The sequence below is a fragment of the Canis lupus genome, chromosome 18 (assembly GCF_048164855.1).
Source record: "Canis lupus baileyi chromosome 18, mCanLup2.hap1, whole genome shotgun sequence".
NCBI lineage: Eukaryota > Metazoa > Chordata > Mammalia > Carnivora > Canidae > Canis > Canis lupus.
The window spans coordinates 11,834,101-11,856,847 of NC_132855.1; the positions used below are offsets into that span (position 1 = coordinate 11,834,101).

The 22,747-nt window shown below is 37.1% G+C and overlaps 1 long non-coding RNA gene and 1 pseudogene across 4 annotated transcripts in view; one reads left to right on the forward strand and one right to left on the reverse strand.

The window, feature by feature from the left end:
* Positions 1-7,225: 7,225 nt before the first annotated feature.
* LOC140608665 (uncharacterized) overlaps positions 7,226-22,747 on the reverse strand; it is a 306,107-nt gene continuing 290,585 nt past the window's right edge. For all 4 annotated transcript variants that reach the window (XR_012010649.1, XR_012010648.1, XR_012010647.1 and 1 more), the window contains 2 exons: positions 10,091-10,176; positions 7,226-7,384 (listed from right to left, as the gene is read on the reverse strand). This is a non-coding gene — a long non-coding RNA (uncharacterized lncRNA). The remainder of the gene's footprint in view (positions 7,385-10,090; positions 10,177-22,747) is intronic.
* LOC140609607 (small nucleolar RNA SNORD116) lies at positions 16,002-16,089 on the forward strand (annotated as a pseudogene).

The window sequence follows — 22,747 nt, forward strand, 5'->3', positions numbered from 1 at the left end:
TTTGACTTAAGGTATAGCTGACAGTGTATGAATCCTACTGGAAAACATTTTTTGTTTTTTGCATTTCAACAGGAACCATAAATTCCTCTGCCAAAAGCAATAGAGAATGATGGAAATTTTACACATAATGAAAGGTTCTAGAAGTCTCTAAAGATCTCTTTGAACAAAATAGCTTTTTCCATTGTTCTCCAACAGGACTGCAGAGGCACATGAGGCAAACCTAATGCAACTCAAATGAGTTACAGGTATTACTGCTCAATAGCATTCATTTAACTAAATGAAGCATTGTTTCACTAAATGAAAGAAAGAAAAGAAAAGAGCCAAAGAACTGATCCCATTGAAAATATGTATCAGACTGTAGGACAAAGTCTGAGTCAGGATCAGAGAAGTAGGAAGAGAGTCAAGGTGGAATTGATTTGCAAAATCCAGTGGGGCAAGAATTTCAGAGAGAATTGGGGTTATCAATATGGTAAAATCCTACAGCTTTAAAAAGCAAGGAAATGAGGACTAAAAAGTGTTATTGACTGTTTTTTAGGAGCTCATTATAATCTCCAAGAGGGATTTTTTTTTTTCATAATGTGATGGGAGCAAATAAAAGACTGTAAACAATTGAATTAGAGAAAAGTAAGAACATGATAACAATGGAGAAACACTACTCTTATAAGAGTTTTGGCTTAAAAGAAGAAAAAGAGAAATGAATAAACATGCAAAGTGTTGACAGGATCAAAAGAACAAATACTTCTGCAGATGGGAGAGAACTGAGAATGTTTACTTTCTAGGATAAAGAAGCAAGTTGAGTGGGAGAGATGGTATCTGTGAAAATAAGGAAATCAAAGCAGACTTAAAGAAGGTTAGAAATAGGGCATTAGGTTTAGAAATAAGAGGGAGAACTACATAATTTGGAGAAATAAATAAAGGGGGCAAATCTTGTATTTAAACTTAAATGTGAGAGAAGGAAGAAGTCAACCTCTAATCCATAAAGCCAAAGTTGAGATCATCCTCATGATTTATAGTAGAGCTGGAAGATTCAGCAGACATTAAAATCTTTAGGAAGCAGCATCAATATCCACAAAGAAAACACATTTCCTTTAAAGAAGAGCCATAATGTCTAATGAAAATTCAAACGCAAATTTCAAAACTTGAAGAAATTAAATGTAAAAGTAAAGAAATGAAGTGTGAAGGTAAATAAAGCAATGAATCTACATGCCAGGCTTCTGCATACTGAAATTTTATTTATTCTAGTTAACATTTTAAATTTTAAAACTTAAATTTCATGGCCTAAGGCCATGTGTTTCATAGATGAGATCAATTAAAGGAGTGCATTCTAAGCTCTTCCTTCGGTGAGCGGATCGGGGCACGGCACCACTATTTTTCTCCATAGTTTCTATGCAATAACACTTGTAAGTCTATCCATTTCAGCTGGAACACACGTGTGTGTGTGTATGTTGTGCCATACTTTACAGCAAAAGACTGAATAGGAAATGCAAATTTTCAGCTAAACATCCTAATCAAACATTGGGAAGTTTGGCTGGCAGGCAGGAAGGGCGAAAGTAGGTTTCCAGTAGGGTTTTGGATTGGAGTATTTAAGAAAAGCTCTATACTGACCTCTAATTGCTGAAAAAGGGAGAGGAAAATAAGAAAAATGTCACTTCTTTGCTCTGAGACCCACTCAGGACAAAGTAAGAAAAAAAAAAAAAAGCTAAGATACTCCCTTTAAAGGAACAAGGGAATTCAATCATCCCTGCTGCTCAAAACAACAAAGCCACCTGCCACTGAAACATCAGTGGAGACAGAACGCATCGCAAAGTCTTCAGACATTGGAAGACAGAAGCATTCCATATGACATGTGGACTATTCAGTGCAGGCTTGGCATGCTTATTGCCCAACACTGCTAACTAGAATGCTGTGAGTCGGCAGGAATTTAGAGGACCATGGAGATCTATAAACTAGGAATCAGATGAGAATGGTATAGAAATAGTCATTCCTAAAGCATGCTTTGGGAAAATGAATTTATTATACACACTCACAATTGTGGACTGGTAAAATATATTGGTTTCACTTAGAATGCTGTGACGATGGATATTCTTGAGGGCTTCATCAGAAGCAATGTGATCCCTTTAATTCATACTCCCTGACTTGGATCCCATCAAGAAGTGTCATCTTTTAGTTGATGACTCCCATTTTCCCTCCTTATTTCTGGCCTTTTCATTAGAGCTTCAGCCTTTCATGTCCTGCTGCACTACAGGACACATTTTCTTGGTTACCATCTTGCATGCAGGATGATTAGGTTTATTCTCACCTTCTGTCTCTTCCTAAATTTCCCAGCCTTCAGAAGCCTTTCGGTACATATTTAAATGATTATTACCATTCAAATTTTACTTTATACTTGCAAAAATAGAATTTCATGTTGTGAAGGAGACACCTGGGTGGCTCAGTGGTTGAGCGTTTGCCTTCAGCTCAGGTCGTGATCCTGGGGTCCTGGGATAGAGTACCACATCGGGCTTCCCACAGGGAGCCTGCTTCTCCCTCTGCCTGTGTCTCTGCCTCTCTCATGAATAAATAAATTTAAAAAATTGTAAAAAGAACTTCATATTGGTTGAGAGTTTTTCCAATTCCCCTAAACATTTCCAGGAATCCCCAGGAGAAAGTGTCTTATGTCTCTGACCTCTCACAATGCCAGAGTGATGTGCATAGATAGGATGGATGCTTCCCTGCTCTATACAATACCCTTTCTCCAGAAGAAATAAACAGCATGTTTCATGGTCTCTTAAATGAACATGAGTCCTCCCAAATCAGTCTCTAGTCTCTCTATCTTAATGGCTCAGACTTAATCCTTGAACTGATCCAAATATCCTGTACCAAACCATCCTATCATTGCCTCAGTATTTTGTGCCTTCCCCAAGTTACCCAGGCAGAAAATTTTCTCCTCCATGCAACTAGAATCATGCAAATACAGCCTAAGAGAGAGGGAAAGAGAGAGAGAGACTAGAGTCAAGTTTTTCTGTGACTGATGTTCAGTTTAGGCAGAGCTGGATTTGTGCTGCTCCATGTCAGTGACACCCAGGCTCTGACTCCCCCAAACTGGATGCACCTTTTGAGATAGTCTCTTCTATTCTGCATAGCAAACTCATCACAGACTCATTCATTCTTCAGTTTCTTTATGTCTGAAGGGAACTGGGTGATGTGCTAGGTAGCTCATACTGGCTTGCCAAAGCCAATTGTTTTCAGGCATTTGGTGAATCAGTTGATCTTACATTGTTAGCTTGAATTCAGTCATTGTGAAAGTATTTACACCACAGAAAGTGGCAAATTATCAAAGTAGGGCATTTTCCCCTGGAGTTAACTGTTAAATATTTACCAGCACACCACTAGACAAATCCGCTATTTTCATGCAGAATGGCACAATTCATTAACACTCAGATTTTCAGAGTAATCTCTCAGCTGCTTTCCTTGTCTACTTTCCATCTCATCCATCCAAATCAAATCACTGATTCGGGTGCCTGGGTGCCTCAGCCAGTTAAGTGTCCAACTCTTGATTTTGGCTCAAGTCATGATCTCAGGATCCTGAGATGCAACCCCATGACAGGCTCCATGCTCAGTGGGGAATCTGCTTGAGATTCTCTCCCTCCTCCTCAGCCCCTCCCCTGACCTGAACTCACTCTCTCTCACAAAAATAAATAAATAAATCTTTAAAATAAAATCACTGAATATTTAAGGATTTACATTAGTTCTACTGCTAAAGGGTCAAATGTAAATGTGAAGTCTTCCAATATGATGCTGTCAATCTTTAAAAATGGGTTACATGGGATAATCAATATAATACACATAGCATGATCCTTTGGACTATACAAACCATTTAGTAAATATTAGTGGTATTATTTTCATTGGCACTAATCTGCTATGCATTATGTTTATCCTCACTTGTGTTAAGAGAACCTCCATATTATTCTTCAATATACCAATATCATTCTTCTACAAATTTATTCCCCACCTGACATGTTCTATTTTCCTTTCCCTTAACAAATATTTTCAGATACAGAACAAACCTTATCTTTCTCAACAACGTATTCTGAATAACCCAAGGCCACAACTATTTCTTCTAAATTCCTTTAATACTGTATTCTTATGAATACTTTAGCACTTATGAATACAATACCGCTAATAATGCTCAGATTTTTTATTTTGGGCATGTATATATCTTTTCCATGATAAAGTATGAGTTCCTCAAGAGCAAGAAGCATAATTTCAACTTTTGGGGACCAATTCATATACAAACTTTCATACAAGTGGCCTTCATCTGTTTTCACCCAGTCTCAACAGAATATTGTTCAAAAGTATAAATATAGTTTATAAGAAGCCCTCTCAGTAAACACAATATTAATCAAACATAATCCCATGACTGTTGAGCTTCCAATGATCCATTCTAGTTTTCACTTGGGTGAAAATAGCATTCTAAGTCACAAAATATACCTCCTTCCAAGCCGTGACCCCTGTGGTACATCCTTATTTTCTTTCAACTATAAGAACAAATTAAAAATAATTAAAATATGAAGCAGTTTTCATTTATTTTTATTACTTCATAATTCCATCCATTTATAACTCATTTAAGCATTGCCCATAAATTTCAAAATTATGTGGCAATAAAAGTAATTAAAAAACAGAAGTTAAAACAATGCCAATGGCAAATCCTTTCTAAACTTAATGTCAACACTGTCAGCAGAAAGGATGTCCAACTCAGAAGGGGTGAGATGCATCTTACATTGGGGTTTCAATGTCATAAATATTCAGCCAAAGTCCATCCCCTATAAGACAATAAGGGAATTTGCTTTCCCAGGCTAAAAACCCCACATGACCAAAAAGGCCCTGATCCATCATAGTAGGAAAGCTAAGCACACTGATTAGCTACATGTCTATTCTGAGTACATTCATTCCCCTCTGGGGTCTTTTCAGGATTGAATATTGAATCCATCAATATGTTCTCTATCCAAACCCAGATGAAAAGAAGTTTACGGAAATTGCAAGGACCAAGATGGAGGTGATGAAGCAACTCATTTAACACTCTTAAAAAAAGATACAATTTAGCTCTTAGTTAGCGTAGGAGGGGAAAAAAAATCTCCCCCCCCAAAAATTTTTTCTCCAAAAGATACACCATTTTCACTGTATTTATATGTCAGTGTGAGCAGAAGTCTCAGTGTATGTATGTATGTGCGTGCATTTATTTCATTAATGGACTATCTGATGTGCCATTAATGCAGTCATTGAGCTACAAATAACTAGACATAAAAATCAAATAAGTTATCCACAGCACTGTTTGAAAAAATACTATTTCATCAGCTTCACATCATTCTCCTTGGACAAGAATTATTCTTTGGGGTTAAAGTACTATTTCCAAAAATCAGCTGCTAAAATTCATATGTAAACCAAGATGAGGCTGGGCATTGGAAAAGATGACCCTGCATCCTTTGTATTAATCACAAACAATAACTGCAATGATGTTTTTTTTATCACACCAGGGAAATCAAAATGTATTTTTGCAGAGTCTTGACATTCTCGAGATTTTGATAATTCCTACAATCTTAGCTAATAACAATAGATGTGTTTCTAGAAATGATAATTCATAGATTATTTTCTATAATTATTATTAAGGGAGAAAATTCTTCTTTTAGTAACGAGGTAGTTATTAATCACCAGCACACACATTGGTTTCAATAATGTTGATACCACTAACACTCTCTGAAGCAAGGCCTATGGTAAGATGAAATCAGCAGTTAATTGCAGGAACTTAAATGTAACAAAAATAACTGATTTTAAAAACACTAGTGGAAAGGGAAAGATACCATTTGACTTGCATTTATGTCTGATGATGTAGCAGGAGAACATCAATAAACATAATTCTTCAGTTAATTAAATTGAATTTTATTGTCTGAATCCCTAGGACAAAGATCTTTCTAAGTAAGAAGTCAAAAGTGTTCTTTCAGGCAATCTCCATTGCAAAGTTTGCAGTTCCGTGCTTTCAGCCACAAAATTTGCAGACTAAGAGTGACAGGGCAATTGAATTTTCATGGATTGGATTAGTGCTGATTCCAAAGAAGGGAGAGTTTACTCCCAATGTTGCAATCTATGATAATGAAATGAAATATTTAAATTAAATTTCAGGTTGAACACAGCTTCCCTGCAAGATGGCCCTGGCAGCTGTCTCTGAATTTCTCAATACAGTACATCACCCCCTACATAAATTGCACGTTTATGCAAATGAAGCTGCAAAAAAGCAAGAAGTCTGAGTACAAATTACTTCTTTTCCAATCTAAAGCCTTGATTCAAACTACCATAAGTAGAAACGTACTATGTAGTATTTACTTCAAGGCATCAGCTTTTAGAAAAGAATGCCTATATTTTTTTTAAGAAAGAAGCAAAGAAGAAGAAGAAGAAAAAAGAAACAAACAATCACAATGGAGGATTTTCTTAAAAGTAGCTCAATGTTCTATGTATCTCATTCAAATGTAGCAAGAAACTGAAGGCAGAGAAGCCTGTTATCAGAGAAAAAGCTAAAATTGCATTTTAACATCCTTAGATTCAATCTATAACTTTTTCTTCTTTTCTGCTCTTTTTATTCATGGACTCTTTACAACTTCACTCAAAATATGTTACCCAATCACCAACTCTACAAACAGAACTTTGCAAAGCCTTACAACTGCACTGAGGAAGTAATTCTAAAAATTCAATACAGAGATGAGGAGATATATCCTTTACGTAAAACTCTATTAGCTAGTGATGGTGCTGGAGGGTGAGGCCGAATTAGGGTTTTACTTCTACTGATAGCTAGAGTTTTCAGCAGAAAAAAAACTTTTACTGCCAAAAAGAATAAAAGGCAAAACAATTTAAATTTGTGTACAAATAAAAGTTAGACAAGTACAAGAACAAAATCTCAAAAGCTACCAAAAGGTGGGGAACTTTTGAGTTTGTCTATATAGCATGCAGTGTTTGGGTCCATAATATTGCTACTATCACCACAATTGTCATATATTTGAGTGTCTGTACCAGTTTCCCACTTAATCCAGACATTTAAGGTTCAATAAGCATTTATTAAGTGGCTACCCTATACTGGCATCATGCTCCATGATCTAGAGGGGAGCTAGGCTTTAACACAAATATATACATACCCAAACAGTATGCAACCTTTCCTTTTTTTAATGATTTTATTGATTTATTTGAGAGAGAATGGGAGTATCGTAGAGGGAGAGGGAGAAGTAGGCTCCTTGCTGAGCAGGGAGCCCAATGCAGGGCTCCATTCCAGGACCTGGGATCATGACCAGAGCCAAAGGCAGATGTTTAACTGACTGAGCCACCCAGGTTCTCCTTCAATCTTTCTTGATGCACAGGGCACCTTGGACAAAGAGTAGAGAACAAGTAGATGATTTTATACATTTGCATAACAGCTGACTTCAGGAGTAGCTAATTTTTACAACTGAATATTCTGAGCACTAAATAAAATTACAGTTAAAAATGTGTAAATAGAAGATACTGTTCTAATTGTTATCAAATCATTTTGATGAACATTTTCCCACTATATCCATCTTAGACATTAGCCAAGCAGTATGACTGATGCTAACTCTACCCATCAGACAATGTTATACTATGCCAAACATGCAGTAATCTGTTGGTTTGAGGAAAAAAAAAAAAACAATAATCTATTCAATGCCATTTGCATATATTTTGTAACACAAATATAGAAGTGAGAGTGTTTGCTTTTTTTTGCCATAATTTCCAATAACTTTTACCACTGGTGTGGCTCAATTTTAATACTCAATTTTAATAATAATTACACACACATGTAGTTTATATACAATTATATAATTGTATCAGATTTATAAACAATGACTTCAGGAACTTAAGTTAGGAACACAGACTATAGATAAATGTTTACATGCAGAATTTGATCATACTACTTGAAATCTATTTTGTTATTTAAATGAGTAAGATGGTTGGTCACAATGATGCTACAAAATTACTAGAATTGCTTTCCAATTTAAGCTTCAGAGGCAATAGAGAAATTATACTAATTACTTTTCTTGCAAAAATTCTTCTAAATTGTAAATCCAAAAGCCACTTATAAAGTTTTTTTCTAGATTTATGTTGCTCAAGACAAGTTCATTACAAAAAGAAAACAGCCAATATGCAGACAAAATTTTTCTTTCAAAATCATTAAAAAATATTTACAACTAGATTTTAATTTATAATTTTAAATATATACATTCAAAAATAGCAAAGATTATGCTAATAATTTCAAATATTTCTAAGAAAATATATCATTTCCTCCTGAAGTTTTTAAATGTCAGGGATATTTTTGTCCTTTCATTATTAATTAGCTCAAAAGAATATAACCTGTTTAAAATATGACCCTCATCATGAAGAACAAAGAAAGACTGAGTAATTTTCACACAAGGGAGAAAATTAAATAGATGTGACAACCAAATACAACGTGGCACTCTTGATTGGGTTCTACCACAAAAGAAAAAGACATTCGTGGAAAATTATTATTATTATTATTATTTATTATTATTATTATTTTAAAAGATTTTGTTTATTCATGAGAGACACAGAGAGAGAGAGAGAGAGAGAGAGAGAGACATAGGCAGAGGGAGAAGCAGGCTCTATGCAGGGAGCCCGACGGGGAACTCGATCCCGAGTCTCCAGGATCAGGCCCTGGACCGAAGGCAGGCGCTAAACCACTGAGCCACTCAGGCTGCCCCCAAAATTTTTATTATTAAAGCATTACGCCGATAACATTGATTTCCTGGTTTTGATCACTGGAGTATGTCTATGTAATATATTAACGTTAGGGGAACCTGGGTGAAGGGTAAACAGGAATTCTTCATATTACTTTTGCAAATTTTCTCTAAGTATAAGTTATTTCAAATTAAAAATATAAAACAAATTCCTGAGTAAAAACGTCCTTTGTTTCCTTATGCAATTGGGGATTTGGGGCTATAAATAAACTATTTCTTGCAACATGCCTCAGGGAAGATCTAGTGATAATAAGAAACACAATTCCTCACCATCTTCAGAACACTTATTTGATGACATCATTTGCATGAGTAAAAATACAGTTTTCATTTTGTTAAGGAAAATGCTTAAAAATTCAGCAACTAATGACTTCCAAAAACTGTGATAATAATGACAATGATTGAAACTACCTCATTGCAAGCTGTATCCTCTGCATTATTATGTTAAGCTATAATTATCATGTTTTTTCTCCAGAGTCATTTTTGATTCAAAAATTCTAGGTAAAAGGTGCTTTTACAGATTGCATTCCACAGTCTTCTTTTGGACCTTGTCATAACACCGTAAACTACAGCAGAAATCAAGAAATGTAGGCTAAAGGGGTCCTACCCAGGAGAGTTTGCTAAAGAAATGACTAATGGATTTCAGTATGAAGCAGTTTCATTTCAAGTTTATCCCAAAAGCATTAGCCCTGGGGGCTGTCTTATTGGGAAGTTTAAGTTCAATCTACTTTCCTTGTGAAAGGACTGTAAAGGCCATAATCATGGCCTGTCTTCAGATCCCTAAATTTTAACTTCTCCAAATTATCCTTGGTCAGCCAACATACTTATCCTCAAAGGAATGAGATATAATACCTAAGAAATAGGATTACCTTTACTTTAGAAAGTAAGCAACTTTGTTATTTTTAAGGTCACAACATATCACTCCTTCCCAAAGTCAACTCTCCTTCTGGCCTTTCCCATGACATAAATTCTACCTTTTAGGCACTCATTTGGTTTAAACGTTCTGATAGCAGAAGGCTCGAAGGAAAAGCAAACATGTTACTGACAAAGGCGCCCAGGTGTACAGTCATCCATTAATAGGTAAACCAAAAATGGGCAGATTGGCCAGTTTTTTGTTTTGTTTTGTTTTGTTTTGTTTTGTTTTAGATTGGCCAGTTTTTAACTCAAGAGAGAAAGAGGACTAGCATAGGATGGTGAACTTGTAAGTCCAAAATGATAAGCTTCTGTCCAGAGAATAGGGTAAGGAGCAAGAGGCTCAGGACCTGGGGAAGAGAGACAAGTATTGGATGTGATAATAGAAACTTTACCTGCATGTAACTGGCTGGAGGAAATGTCAGATGCCATCTCAGAGGTGATGAAGGTGCCTCTCTGAGGCAGTCAGGATGCCAGCAAGCTGTGCAGTGCAGAGAGGAGAAAACACATTCACAGCTGTGAAATTGTACGGTTCCAGATCTCAACCAATGCAAATCACACAACGCTACCTTAAAATATTTACTTGGAGGTCTGAGCTCAAGCAAAATGAATGCCAAGGCACACTGTCATAAAGTCAATCACTGCAGAATAATGGCTATTGTTGAAGGGAAAAAAATAGTTTCGAAGTTGTTTTTGAAACCACAAAATATTACATCGAAGGTTACAATACAGTGTATTTATTGCCAAGGTAATTTTTCCCCCACTGGAATAATAGGATTGGGCAAAATACAATGCTAGAGGGAAAAAAAAGAACCCACAAGGAAATTATACAGTTGAACTACCACATATACTTTATTTTAATTATTTTAAGGCTGTGGGCCGTTACAGGTAAACTGCCTCCAGCCTTCTGAAAGCACCTCTCCCCTACGCTTTGCCAGCCCCTCCAAGAGATTTCTTGTCAGTCTTTGTGCTCCTGTGTGTATCTCCAGCTGTTTTCCAATTTCTTGAAACTATTTGGAAGAAACCATTACATCTTCTCAGATTGAAAATTTTAATTGGCATTAACAAAATTATCATATGATTTCAACACTTCCTCTTTCCATGGTGCTCCTTCCAAAACTATTTAACTAATTATCCTTTTAAGGACTTGGCCCAAACACAATCACAGCTTCTTTGTTGAAATAATTTCTCACCTTTTAAAAAATACTCTGGCAGGAATAGCTCGGTTTTTATTTTATTGTGTTTTATTTGTATTAGTTTTTGTTTTGTTTCTTTTTCCCCCCCCTGTGGGTAATACTTTTGGACTCCAGTCCAGTCCTATGTGTCTATCAGATTGAATCCAGGGTCCTCATCATTCCAGGCAGGACTGGCTTCATAGAACATGGGACCTGTGAAGTCACATGTGGCCTTATGCTCAGAAATGCCCTGTGCTTGGTTTAACGTTCTGCTGTCACTATCCTAATTTTTAAGCAAGGACACTGCATTTCCATCTGCATTGGGACCTGCAAATTATATGCTTGGCTTCAGGTAACACTGTAACAAATCCCAGCCGGAAGTCCCTGCTCCATGGCCTATCTAAACAGGCCATATGGAATTCCTACCAGGTTTGGCCAGATCGTAAAGATATTCAACTTCCTACAGAGTCATTTTTTCAGAATGTTACTACAGATTTGCTTTTTAGCTGAAGCCAGCTTTCAAAAGACCAGGTAAGTAATGGGAGGCGGATAAAGAAGTGTGTATAGGAAGGAATCTTAGAAAATGTTGTCTGAGTTTTTTAAACTGGAACACGACATCTTGGGGGTTTCTAAACAGCAGGCCTGAATGAAGCTAGAGCCATATCGGGGTTGGATATCCCAAAGGAAACATGGCCCTCCTGTCCCTGAGCACTTGGTGGTGGGCCCCTATGGTAAGCCCAGTGATGGGCAGCCAGCTTGCCTCCATCCCCTTGCTAATAATGACGCCTCCATTCTGAAGAGCAGACAATTGGCGCATGCACAGTATGCTACAAGAATACTTTCAAGGAATACTGCACCGAACCGGGTTCTGAGCATCAGCTGGGATCACCGGCCTGCTATCCCTGAATCACTGCTGCTTGTACCCGCTATTGACAAGGGCAGGATAGAATGCCAGAAGCTTTCCCTCCCTTTCTGAAAGAAGAATGCGCCAGGCCTCTTGCTGATAGAGTTCCCAGGTTTAACCAATGGAGGTTTCCCTTGGCCCAAGCCATCAGGGGTTTCTTATTTCTGAAAAAGCCAGTTTACTAGGAGATTGGGCTAATGACCCAGTATTATCAGTATTATCACATTCTCATCTCCAGTGAAGAACTCTGGCCCTTCTGGATCCATTTCCATCCCTTTGCTCTTTTTTTGGTCTAGTTTCTTCCTGTGGCCACTCAGACCCAGGGTCTCAAAACAGTACCCTCTGTTGTAACTGGGGAGTCTTGACTATGGGATAGTTTTTGCCACAAAGTGGGCCCCTTATGATTTGGTTTCAGAACTATGTAGACATCAAAAGGCATGGAGCACTTGAGGGTGCCCAGGGGGGAATGTTTATATGTCAGCTAGGACAGAGCTTTTAGGAAAGAGCTGGTCTCCTTTCTGGGACACAGGGAAGCAAAGTTGGACATCTCCTTCCCAGATTCATCTCGTTCCCTTTTGAAATGTGGTATTCAGCTTTTATTGTAGCCAGTCCCATGCTCTTGCTGTATTTCTAAACATAACATGGTTCACATTCAGGGGGAATGGGGCTGACATTCACAAAGCCCACTCCCAGAAGTTGGTAGTGCTTTCACACAGCTCCTATACTAAGCTAGAACAATCAGTGTTGGATATCTCAAAAGAAACGTGGGCCTCCTGCCCCTGAGAACTTGGATAACAAAGGGAAACCTCCATTGGTCACACACACACACACACACACACAAAATTAAATAAACTGTAGGCCTGAATTCTAAATACCACTCTCTACAAATGTATACCCTAGTCAGTACTAAAAAAAGCAAATAAGCAATTTTAACATCATAATCATAGCTTAAAAAGTTGAAGAGATTTTAGAAATCATGTAGATCAACCTTTACATGTTTCTATTTTACCAGCAACATAAAAGCCCAAAGGCTCACGTACAGTTAGAAGTCCAGCAGTGAACAAAGTCTGGGTGTCCTGGTCCCCAGTTCAGGGTGCTGCCAAGCACATCACTCACGTCCTGAAAAGCTAAGTGCCCTTCACTTATCTGATACAGGTACAGTTGTGATGTTGCGAAGGGTGAGCCCAGGACCTCATCCACACCTCCGTACAAAGTCTCCCCCCATAGAGAACGCCCGAGAGCTTATACTAATGATGTGAACACCAAGTCCAGCTTCCACCTGACTGGGCAGGAGAATGGGGTTTGTTCTGTTTGTGTCTACTTTGCTATAAGGGGGATTTGGAGTTGACCACTATAAAGCATATTTTTCAAAGTATTTTTTTCATGGAAAGTGTATATTGGGGTTCTCACTGTATACCCTATATTTTTGCCTTGTTTAAATGTTTCTGGCTCTGAATAATATTGTTTTTATTTGTAAGTAAATGTGGCATATGATGCCCCCAAGCACGTTTTTCTTTTCCAGACCCTTTTCATATTTATTATTGATTTTTAAGGATGTGTGTGTGTGTGTGTGGGGGGGTGTCCTTTGGCTATAGGTGAAATTTGCAAATGAAGAAAGAGTTCTGGTTTTGTTGTGAAGTTAGAGCTCCCTCCAGTGATCTGTCTGGCTGACTGAACTTTAAAAAAACCCTTCCTTTCCAATTGTTCTTCGATGCATACAAATAAATCTAAGTTTTAGCCTTTTCAATGCAGATTTTTATTTCCTCCTAAAAATTAAACGCAGCCAGTAAATACATGCATATTGATTTCTCCCAAAATCTTGTTAAATATCCATATTCACTTATCCTCCAATATAGAATATTTAGTCAGTAGAATCAATAAAATAAGGCATGGTCAAGGAATTTTCATTTCGCCAGAGACAGTGTCCATGTATTGTCATTATATATAAACTTTTCTGATTCTGCGGGTGAGAGATAATTTTCACAGTTATTAGCAAACAAAGAAACTGGATAGGATAAGAGCCTACCATTCACACTGGGATTGTTATTTATATTTCAGAGGCTTTTTAAATGAACTGAAATAACTTTTTAGATTTATCGCAGCCACCTCTAGCATTCCTCCTATAAACCACCTTCAATTTACTGGCTTCTACAACCCAAGCATGACACTGTCCATATCAGCAATGCCACATAACTCGATCAACCACAGGTAGTACCTAAAGGGATACATGAATAATTCATGAAACTAACCGGGGCCAAGTAGATATTAAATCACTTTTGGCTGTGAGAAAACTAGTAATGATTTTTGTGATTTATTTAGTTGCTTATTTATTTATTTAATTCCTCTGAATACCACATAAGGTACTCCTTTGCTCAGTATCACAGAATCACAGACAAGGTAATTGGTGAGATGTTCTCTTAACCAGACAGTTGTTCCCTTCCTCTCCTCCCTCCTGTCATTCCTTCCTCCTCTTATCTCTCCTATTTTATATTTCTCTTCCTTTCCTTTCCCTCTCCCAAAAGGTTCCATTGAGGGTCATAGCTTTAGAGCTGGTAACTACATTAAAGATAAACTGATACAATCCCCTTTGATTTTATGGAAGAGAAATTGAAGAAGGTTGAGAAATGGCGAGTCAAACCAGTTTCCTCTTCTCTCCTCCTTTCTTTGCAGTAAGGTCTTAAGCTCCCATTAGGTTCAGCAAAAACCCTGGCAGTTTCTGATACAGCTGGCCCCTGGCTCACCCAAGTCCATGTCTATGTTTTGGGTTAACGGTCAAGGATATGGGAACAACAATGAAACTAGAGTTGGTAGAAATAATTTTCCGGATAAAGAGATTTTAGAAAATTAAGCATCTGAGGAAATTACACGAGCATGCGATATTCCAAAACTATGAAATCTGGTATTTTAGGTTTTCTCCTGAAAAATGCCTTGCTTTGGCGCCTTTAAAGAAACCTAAAAAAGAGAACTTAATTTGACATCACTTTTCTTGACAATGATGTTAATAATGTTGCGTTTTATTTCTCTTTATACATTATACTTTTTGAAGTTTTCTCACCTAGTGTTCTACTACTCCAAGTAACTATGATCTCCTTGAATCTCATTGACTAGTACTACATATGGCCGAATATAAGGAAGCAATAGAGACCTCAGAGTGACCCCTTTGCATTTCATGCCACCATTAAATGCTCAGTGTTATTGCATGGCTGAGTTCTATATCCATTAAAATGTTTATGCAGTTTAAAGGAGATATCAAATTTAGCATTTTGGGGAAAAAAAGGTTATCAGGGTGTACACAGTGAAAGCCAATTGGCTAGCCATGAATAATTGCTACAGGCTCTCCAGCAAGCACAGGCATCCTGTCCCCGTGGCCCACTGCCTGAAAGTCCAGGAGGAGGAATAAACCTAAGGCTAGCCCCTGGTGTTTATCCTGAGCTGCAAAGATTCCTTTACTGGAGTCCACTTACTTGGGCCAAGATGCTAGGTGAGAAGATTTCAAGAACATCCAGGCATCTTGCCACTCTGGATAGTTTTGCCAGATAGAAACTATTTTGGTGAGAAAGTAATTGAAAGTTAGAGCCAAAGTTCACTCTGTAGAGAAACAAAGCAATGCCAGTTACCCATAAATTTCACAGTTTCCCTAAGCGATCCTATGACCAGGGCAAATCAAGCCTCTTACCCTGATGCTGTGGATCTCAGATTTGAGTAGTTATGTTAAAGTGCAGGTTGAAAAGCTTGTTGAAGTGCAGATTTCCAGGTTGCCTCCCCAGTCCTCTCTCTGTAGCTGCTAAGTACATTAAAGTTATCTTTCTTTTAATCAGGAATTTGAGGTGATTCTGATGGGAACTATGCTTTGAGAAACAATATGTAAATGACATCAGTAAAATATGTATTCAGTCCAGGAGGAGGGTTGGTGACCACTGTGTTACTTTCAGTTACTTCCTTTGCCGCAGGAAGAGACCGGAAGCAGCTCCATCCCTGCCTCTGCGAAAGAGAACCTCTAGCTTGCTGAGTGAGCATCGGTGACCTCATCTTTCAAGATTTGCTTTGCAGAATACACAAGGGTACAGGGAAGATTTTTTTCAATAACAGTACGAATAAAAAATATTTCTCAAAGCATAAACACCAAAGTAAAGTGTTTATTTTGCTAAGGAATGAAATATTAAGGAAATGTTCCAGCATCACTTACAATGTACAGATTCCTACTTCAATCACAGTTACAGTGCCTTCTGGTCGATGATGATTCCCACATACGCATTCTTTGGAAGTCTGAACAAAATGAGTGAGGGGGGGAAAAAAAGAATCACAATTCTGCTCTCCTTTTTTTTTTTTTTGATTATTAAAAAATGACTGAAATAAACTCCTCTAAAAGAGTAGTCCTACGGTGTGAACTCCTCCATGAAGATGTACAAAAGTTACAAATAACAGCAATAAAAAGAAAAAAACAGTAGCCCTGCAGAATAGCAGAATAGAACTTACTCCATCAGTGTGAGAAAGCAATGCTGCTAAATTTGCCCCAGTTTTTCTAAGTGCTTAAGTTAACTTGAAAATTGAGTCCATGTTCTTTATCAAGATAAGCCAAAATAATAAGAGCAGGCATGCTGATGTAGTGAGGATGACGAGGGTCTTGGACAGGAACTAAGGAATCCAAGTGTGCCGCTAAATCAAACCTTTGAGTCCTCTTAATACCTCAATCCCCTCATCCATAAAATGGGGATTAATAATGTTTTCCTCCCCTCGAGGGTTGTTTAAAAAGGATAACTAACAAAGTAAAATGGTTGTAAATTATTTTGTAGGCCTGCTGTGTTGCTGCCAAATAGGAAAATTTCAATTTAAAAGCTGGGATCTTTAGAAGCTCCAAAATATTACAAAGCAAGTCACATTTCATGGCTAATTTAAAACATCAGGGGTTCACACAAGTTGCTTATAATGATATTTTCCAATTCCCATGCTATTTGATGATTTATACAGCTTCAACTTATACAGTTGAATCTAGCCATTCCTGTCTGGCCATGATTCTCTTTTATCAATATTACCAGCTCACATAACTGTCTATATCTTTGGGGGATTAAGCACTATTTTTTATCTGGACCAGGAAAGAGTCAATTCAGAGATGATAAGAAATTTCTGGTTGCAAGTCCAATGTGTTATTTATTTAGATCAGGAAAAGAGCTGTTATATACAGGTTTAGGAAGACTTTTTAAAGCACTGATAAAATCTTTGTATGTCAAATGGAATGGCACTGAAATTATTTTAATGCCCTAAAGCTGTTATGAGTTGAACTAAACTTTCAGTAAAAGAGTCTGATTTTTCCTTCTGGATTTGGGGCCTTCGAAAGACAAAAACCAAGCCAAGCAAAATAAAATGACAGAAAAAGCTGATTGCACCAAATCTTTAAATCACAATATTAAAGTAAACAATATTTGTACATTTAAAAGGAACCAGAAAAATTCAGAAACTGCATAGAGGTGGTATCGAAGATATTTGGGATTTGCCAAAAGTAATTTATACTAAGAATTGGCTAGGATGTTAGATAAAAATATAAATTCCCAGACTACACTCTAGTCTTCCTGAACAAGAATCCTGAGAAAAAATCCCCGGGAATCTGAGTTTTCAGCAAGTATCTAAGTTGCTTGCTACATAAATTATTGCTGGTGGACCAGCAACACCAGCATCACCTAAAATTTTTTAGAAATGCAGAATATCAGCCTCCACTCCAGACCTGCTGAATCAAGATCTGTAATTTAGCAAGATCCCCAAGGTTTTTGTATATACACAGAAGAGTGAGAAGCACTGCCCCAGATGATTCTTACAGTAGAACAAGCTTGGGAAACAAGTGTAATGGAATGAGTCAGATGATTTAGGTCTGGGTCAAGCCCTGGCTCTGCTACTAAACTTTGAGCTTCCCCCTACAAATGTCTGGGAGTGAAAAAGAGATTAAGTGTGAGTTTGGCATCATTGAAGAAATCATCATTTTAACTATGATGAACCATCAAAGGCCAAGAATACCCAGAAGTTCTCCTTTCAAGAAAAGAGAGAGGAAAGATTAGACAAGAATTGTTACTAAACAGTTGCTGAGGACCTACCATGTGGTAAGTCGGTATCAGGCAATGAGAAAACTGCCAGCCTGCATAGAGCGAAGTGTGCACACACATACAGCATGCATGTAAACCTGGTGAAATTTGAATGAGGTCAATGGATTGGGCCAATGACAATTCCCTGGTTGTGATATTATGCTAGTTATGCAAGATGCTGCCATTGAGAGAAACTGAGTGCAAGGTATACACGGCCATTCTGCATTATTTCCTAGAAGTATATGGGAACCAACATCTATATTAAAAAGTTAGGGGAAAACAAAACAGAATTCCAAGCCCAACAAGGATCTTCATTTTGTGTTTGAGAAATCTATGTCTTGGAAAGTTAGGTAACTTTTCCAAATATCCTTCCTTATAAAATAGGTGATTTTTTTAAACAGTAGCTTATGGCGGATAGTGCATCAAAGAAGAAATTCACAGGCTGGACTGCATCTTTGTGTCTTCTATATTATGCTGTGGAGTATAAATGCCATTACTTTCATCCTATTCATTAATGCAGGCACTATTGAACCCAAGTACTATATTAATTCAGCATAAATCAAAGCAGGCAGAAAAGAAAGAGAAAAATAAATTTCTCTATTATAAAAACCATTAGATCTACTATCAGGGAACAGGAAACCAAGTGTTTTTTTTTTTTTTTTTTTTTTAATTACTCATTTTTAAATTTCAACCTCTTTTTTTCTTTTACATCTTAGAAAATATTTTGTTTCTTAAGAGGAACAAGCATTATATACCTACTCCAAATTGTAAATCAAAGTCAACAGAAAATCTTTTCATCTTGGCAGCACTATTTGTTGTTTAATGTTATTTTTAAAAGTATTTCCAATGAGTTTGTTTAAAGAAAAAGAGAGAGAGAGAGAGAGGAGAGAGAGAAAGGCAGGAAGGAAAAAATGAAGGAAGGATAAAAGGAAAGAAGGACAAGAGAAAAGAAGGTAGAACAAAGCTAGTAAGTGACGTATATAGTAAGAGCTAAATAATACACTCATATTTTTAAAAATAGTTTTTAAAAATGGGCACAGAGAAAAAAATAATTTCATAAAGTAAATAGCCAATCAGTAGTTTTGTTTTAAATGTTTCCTCTCAACATGAGGATTCACATTTTTTACCCAACAAATTGGAAAATATATAGTTAAAAATTCTAAGTTCTGAGCACCTGGGTGGCTCAGTCAGTTAAGCATCTGCCTTCAGCTCAGGTCATGATACCAAGGTCCTGAGATCCAGTCCCTCATTGGGCTCCCTGCTAAGTGGGGAGCCTGCTTCTCCCTCTGTCCCTCCCCCTGCTCATGCTCACCTTCTTTCTCTTTCTCTTGCAAAAATAAATAAAATCTTTTTAAAAAATTTTAAGTTCTGCTAAAGATGTGGCAGGATGAAGCTATCTTATAGATACATTATTAGAGCAAATGGAATTGGCATAGCCTTTCTGGAATGCCCTAGGTATTACGGCTCCAAAAGTGCAAAGACTTCTATGCAAGGACATTCACCATGTCATCTAATTCAAAAATTAGAAATAATATTAATGTCCAACAACTACCCATTAAGTTATAAAACATCAAAATAGAATGAAAAGTCATTTAAATAATATATTTGAATAATATTATTGACCTGGAAAGTGATCATTATGTTACAAATAAATATTTTTAAAAATTTAGAAAAAAATAAAAATAAAAATATTTAGAATGGTTATTTCTGGAAGGTGAATAATTTTTTTAAACAATTGATTTTCTAGATTTCTTTCAATAAACACACTTTTTTTTTTTAATAAACACACTTTAATTTAAAGATTATGAATGGATGGCTCTGGAAGAGAAAGGAGATCTTTCTAGGAAGGTGCCTATCTCTGTGATTTCCATTTTCCTCACTAAGTTAGGTAACAATGGACAGAAAAGGAAAATAAGACTAAGAAAAGTTCAAAGATTGGAAAAAGGACTGGAGGTGTGTCCTTTGCCAGGATTTCTCAAAGACAATGAGGCATGGCCAGTAAAGAAACCAGGACAGGCAGTTATGTGAACTCTACCTGTCTACCCTTTGTGATCACCTTTGGTTAAGAGTAAAAAGATGAGATTATTTCCCATTCGTTAGCAGATTTATCCATTTCCATGCTTTTCTGTGTTTTCTTTTCCCTAAGTTTTTTTTCTTTTTTTAAAGATTTTATTTATTAATTCATGAGAGACACACAGAGAGAGGTAGAGACATAGGCAGAGGGAGAAGCAGGCTCCATGCAGGGAGCTCGATGTGGGACTTGATCCCAGGACTCCGGGATCATGACTTCAGTTAAAGGCAGATGCTCAACCACTGAGCCACCCAGGTGCCCCCAATAAGTTTCTTATTAAAAGTTTGTATGTAAAAATTCCATCTTGTTTAGCCTTGTTTTCGCCATCTTGGTCAGGCTAGATGAAAAGTAGAATTATACCTGTGGGAGGCCAATGAGACAGTGGCTTCAGATGACATCCCTGCTTGGGACCAGGAAGGGCCACTTAGAGACAGGGAATACTGAAGAGATCATTAGCTCGCTGCAGATGAACAACTGTAGATATTGCTCCATTCTCCTTTTGGACTTGGTTTTTATTTCACACACAAAATAAGCTAGACTCTGGCAGTAATTTGTAATAATACTGAAATAAATGTGTCTTCAAATATGAAAACAAAGGAGTTCTTGAACAAAAAAGGATATCTAAGCACCAAAATCTGTTGACTTATTACGTTTTTGCAAGGCGAGTGCTTGGAACCTGCGTATGTACCTGAATATATGTGTGTGCTCCACAGTGAGATCCCTTCCCTCCAAATGAGCATAAAATAGAGAGGATTCTAGCTCTAATAGAAATTGAACTCTTCTTAACATAAAAATCCTTTGTTAGGAAACAGACCAGTCAGCTCACAGAGAAGAAAAGGACAAGTATAGGCAGTTGCCTAGAATTTAGCCCAACCCACGATAACAATCAGGGCCAGCGCCTTCCTCCTCCAGGCCAGTGTCGGGGGCTGTTCTTGCTCTGAGTCCTGCAGGGAACTGGCACACATATGAATTTCCATTTGCTCTATGTGAACGCAGGAAATAACTAATGGCTGTTGAATAAAACCCTTTTATTTAGGGTTACTTTAGGGTAGTATAGAATACTTTATGGTGGCAAAGCAGAATACTTTAGGGTAGTAAAGAATATGGCGTGGAAAGGATAAAAACTAAGGAGGAAAAGCATCTCAAAGTCATCATTGCTATTATTTCTGTGCAAATAATTTATAGAAGATGTTTTAGTTTTATTTCTGATGAAAAATCAAGATGTAAATAAAGCCAGGTCATGCCAGTAGTAGTCAAATTTTGCCGAAGAACATTCAATCATTTTGAAAAGTCAGCCCATATAGGTGAAACTCAAACTATTTGTTGGATAAAACAAGTTGATACAGATGAAGTAAGTGGAATTTCATAAATTAACAAAATAATATTAGACTTCTGAAAGTCTGTTTTTCCAGCTTGCCATTTGATTTTCAGGGATTTTCTATCCATCATCAGGCTCCTGGGTGGCTCAGTGGTTGAGTGTCTGCCTGTGGTTTAGGTGGTGATTCTGGGGTCCTGGGACTGAGTCCTGCATCGGGCTCCCCACAGGGAGCCTGCTTCTCCCTCTGCCTACATCTCTGCCTCTCTCCTTGTGTCTCTCATGAATTAATAAATAAAATCTTTTAAAAATAAGAAATAAAATAACCATCATCATACAAAGCTTACATACATTTGATATACAAGTGGCTTCCCTTTACTGAGTGCCAACAACTGCATATTTCTATACTTAAATAGTTTTGCAGTTTATGTGAAAAAACATGCTTATATACACCTATTACTTCAGTAAAAAGCCTCTACATTTTACTGTTAGGACAAGCTGACTGTTGCTTCTTAGGAACGGATTTCTTCAGCATTAAAATATAGTTTATTTCCTCCTTGATTTAGCAACACAATCACCCATCGAGTCCTTAAGTCCCCATTCAAAATCATAATGTTGATCTAGGGTGAATGTTGATCTAAGATGACCATATAATGTAGTGGATAAACTGGAACACTTTTGATAGTAAATGGAACCATGAAATAGGCAAACCTGGATGCCTGGTCACCCTAGTCATGTTCCAAACTGAATCACTGCTTTTCGGTGCATTTATCATATTGCAGTCTCTATAGAACAGAATAAGATATAATTTATTTTTTCTATAATGTATATGTGCTGCTGAAGCGAGCACTATTTTTTCTATAATGTAAAAAAAAATGTCTTAAAATGGCCAAAAATACAGAAAGGCAGAATGACAGTAATGTAAATGATTATAAGGTGATAGGAAAATTATTCATCCCTCGCCACTCTCTCGGGGTTTGCTCCTTTCTGGCTCAGAGACCCTTTCTGTCTGTACTTTCTGACCTTGTCATGCTCCTGCCTGGCTGCAGGCTACACACAATAGAGCATTAAGCAAGTTACAATACTAGCAAAGGCTTTATGAGGTGATTATTTCAAATAGAAATTGAATGCAAAATCTGTCACAGGGCCACTGTGGAGAACATGATTCACCTAGAAAAAATGAAAATTTGTCTTTACATCTGCTTGCAGTTTCAGTGGTGGAGAAACCAAACTCCAAATACTTTATCGTTCTTCCCTTCTTTTCCCTTGATATCTGTTCCCTCTACCTATACACGCATACTATTGCAAGTCTTGAAGCATTGGCATTCCCACTCTTATTATTCTTCCCCTTTGCCGCTCTAAGAAGATTCATCCTCTAAAACTTGCTGATTCACATTTACATTCTTTAAATGTACAAAGTAAAAAGAAACTAGTTCATTTTCTGCCTTTTTTCATTTTGATATCTGATTTTTCCATGGACACCCAATATACATCTGGAGACATCAATCTGGGTGAT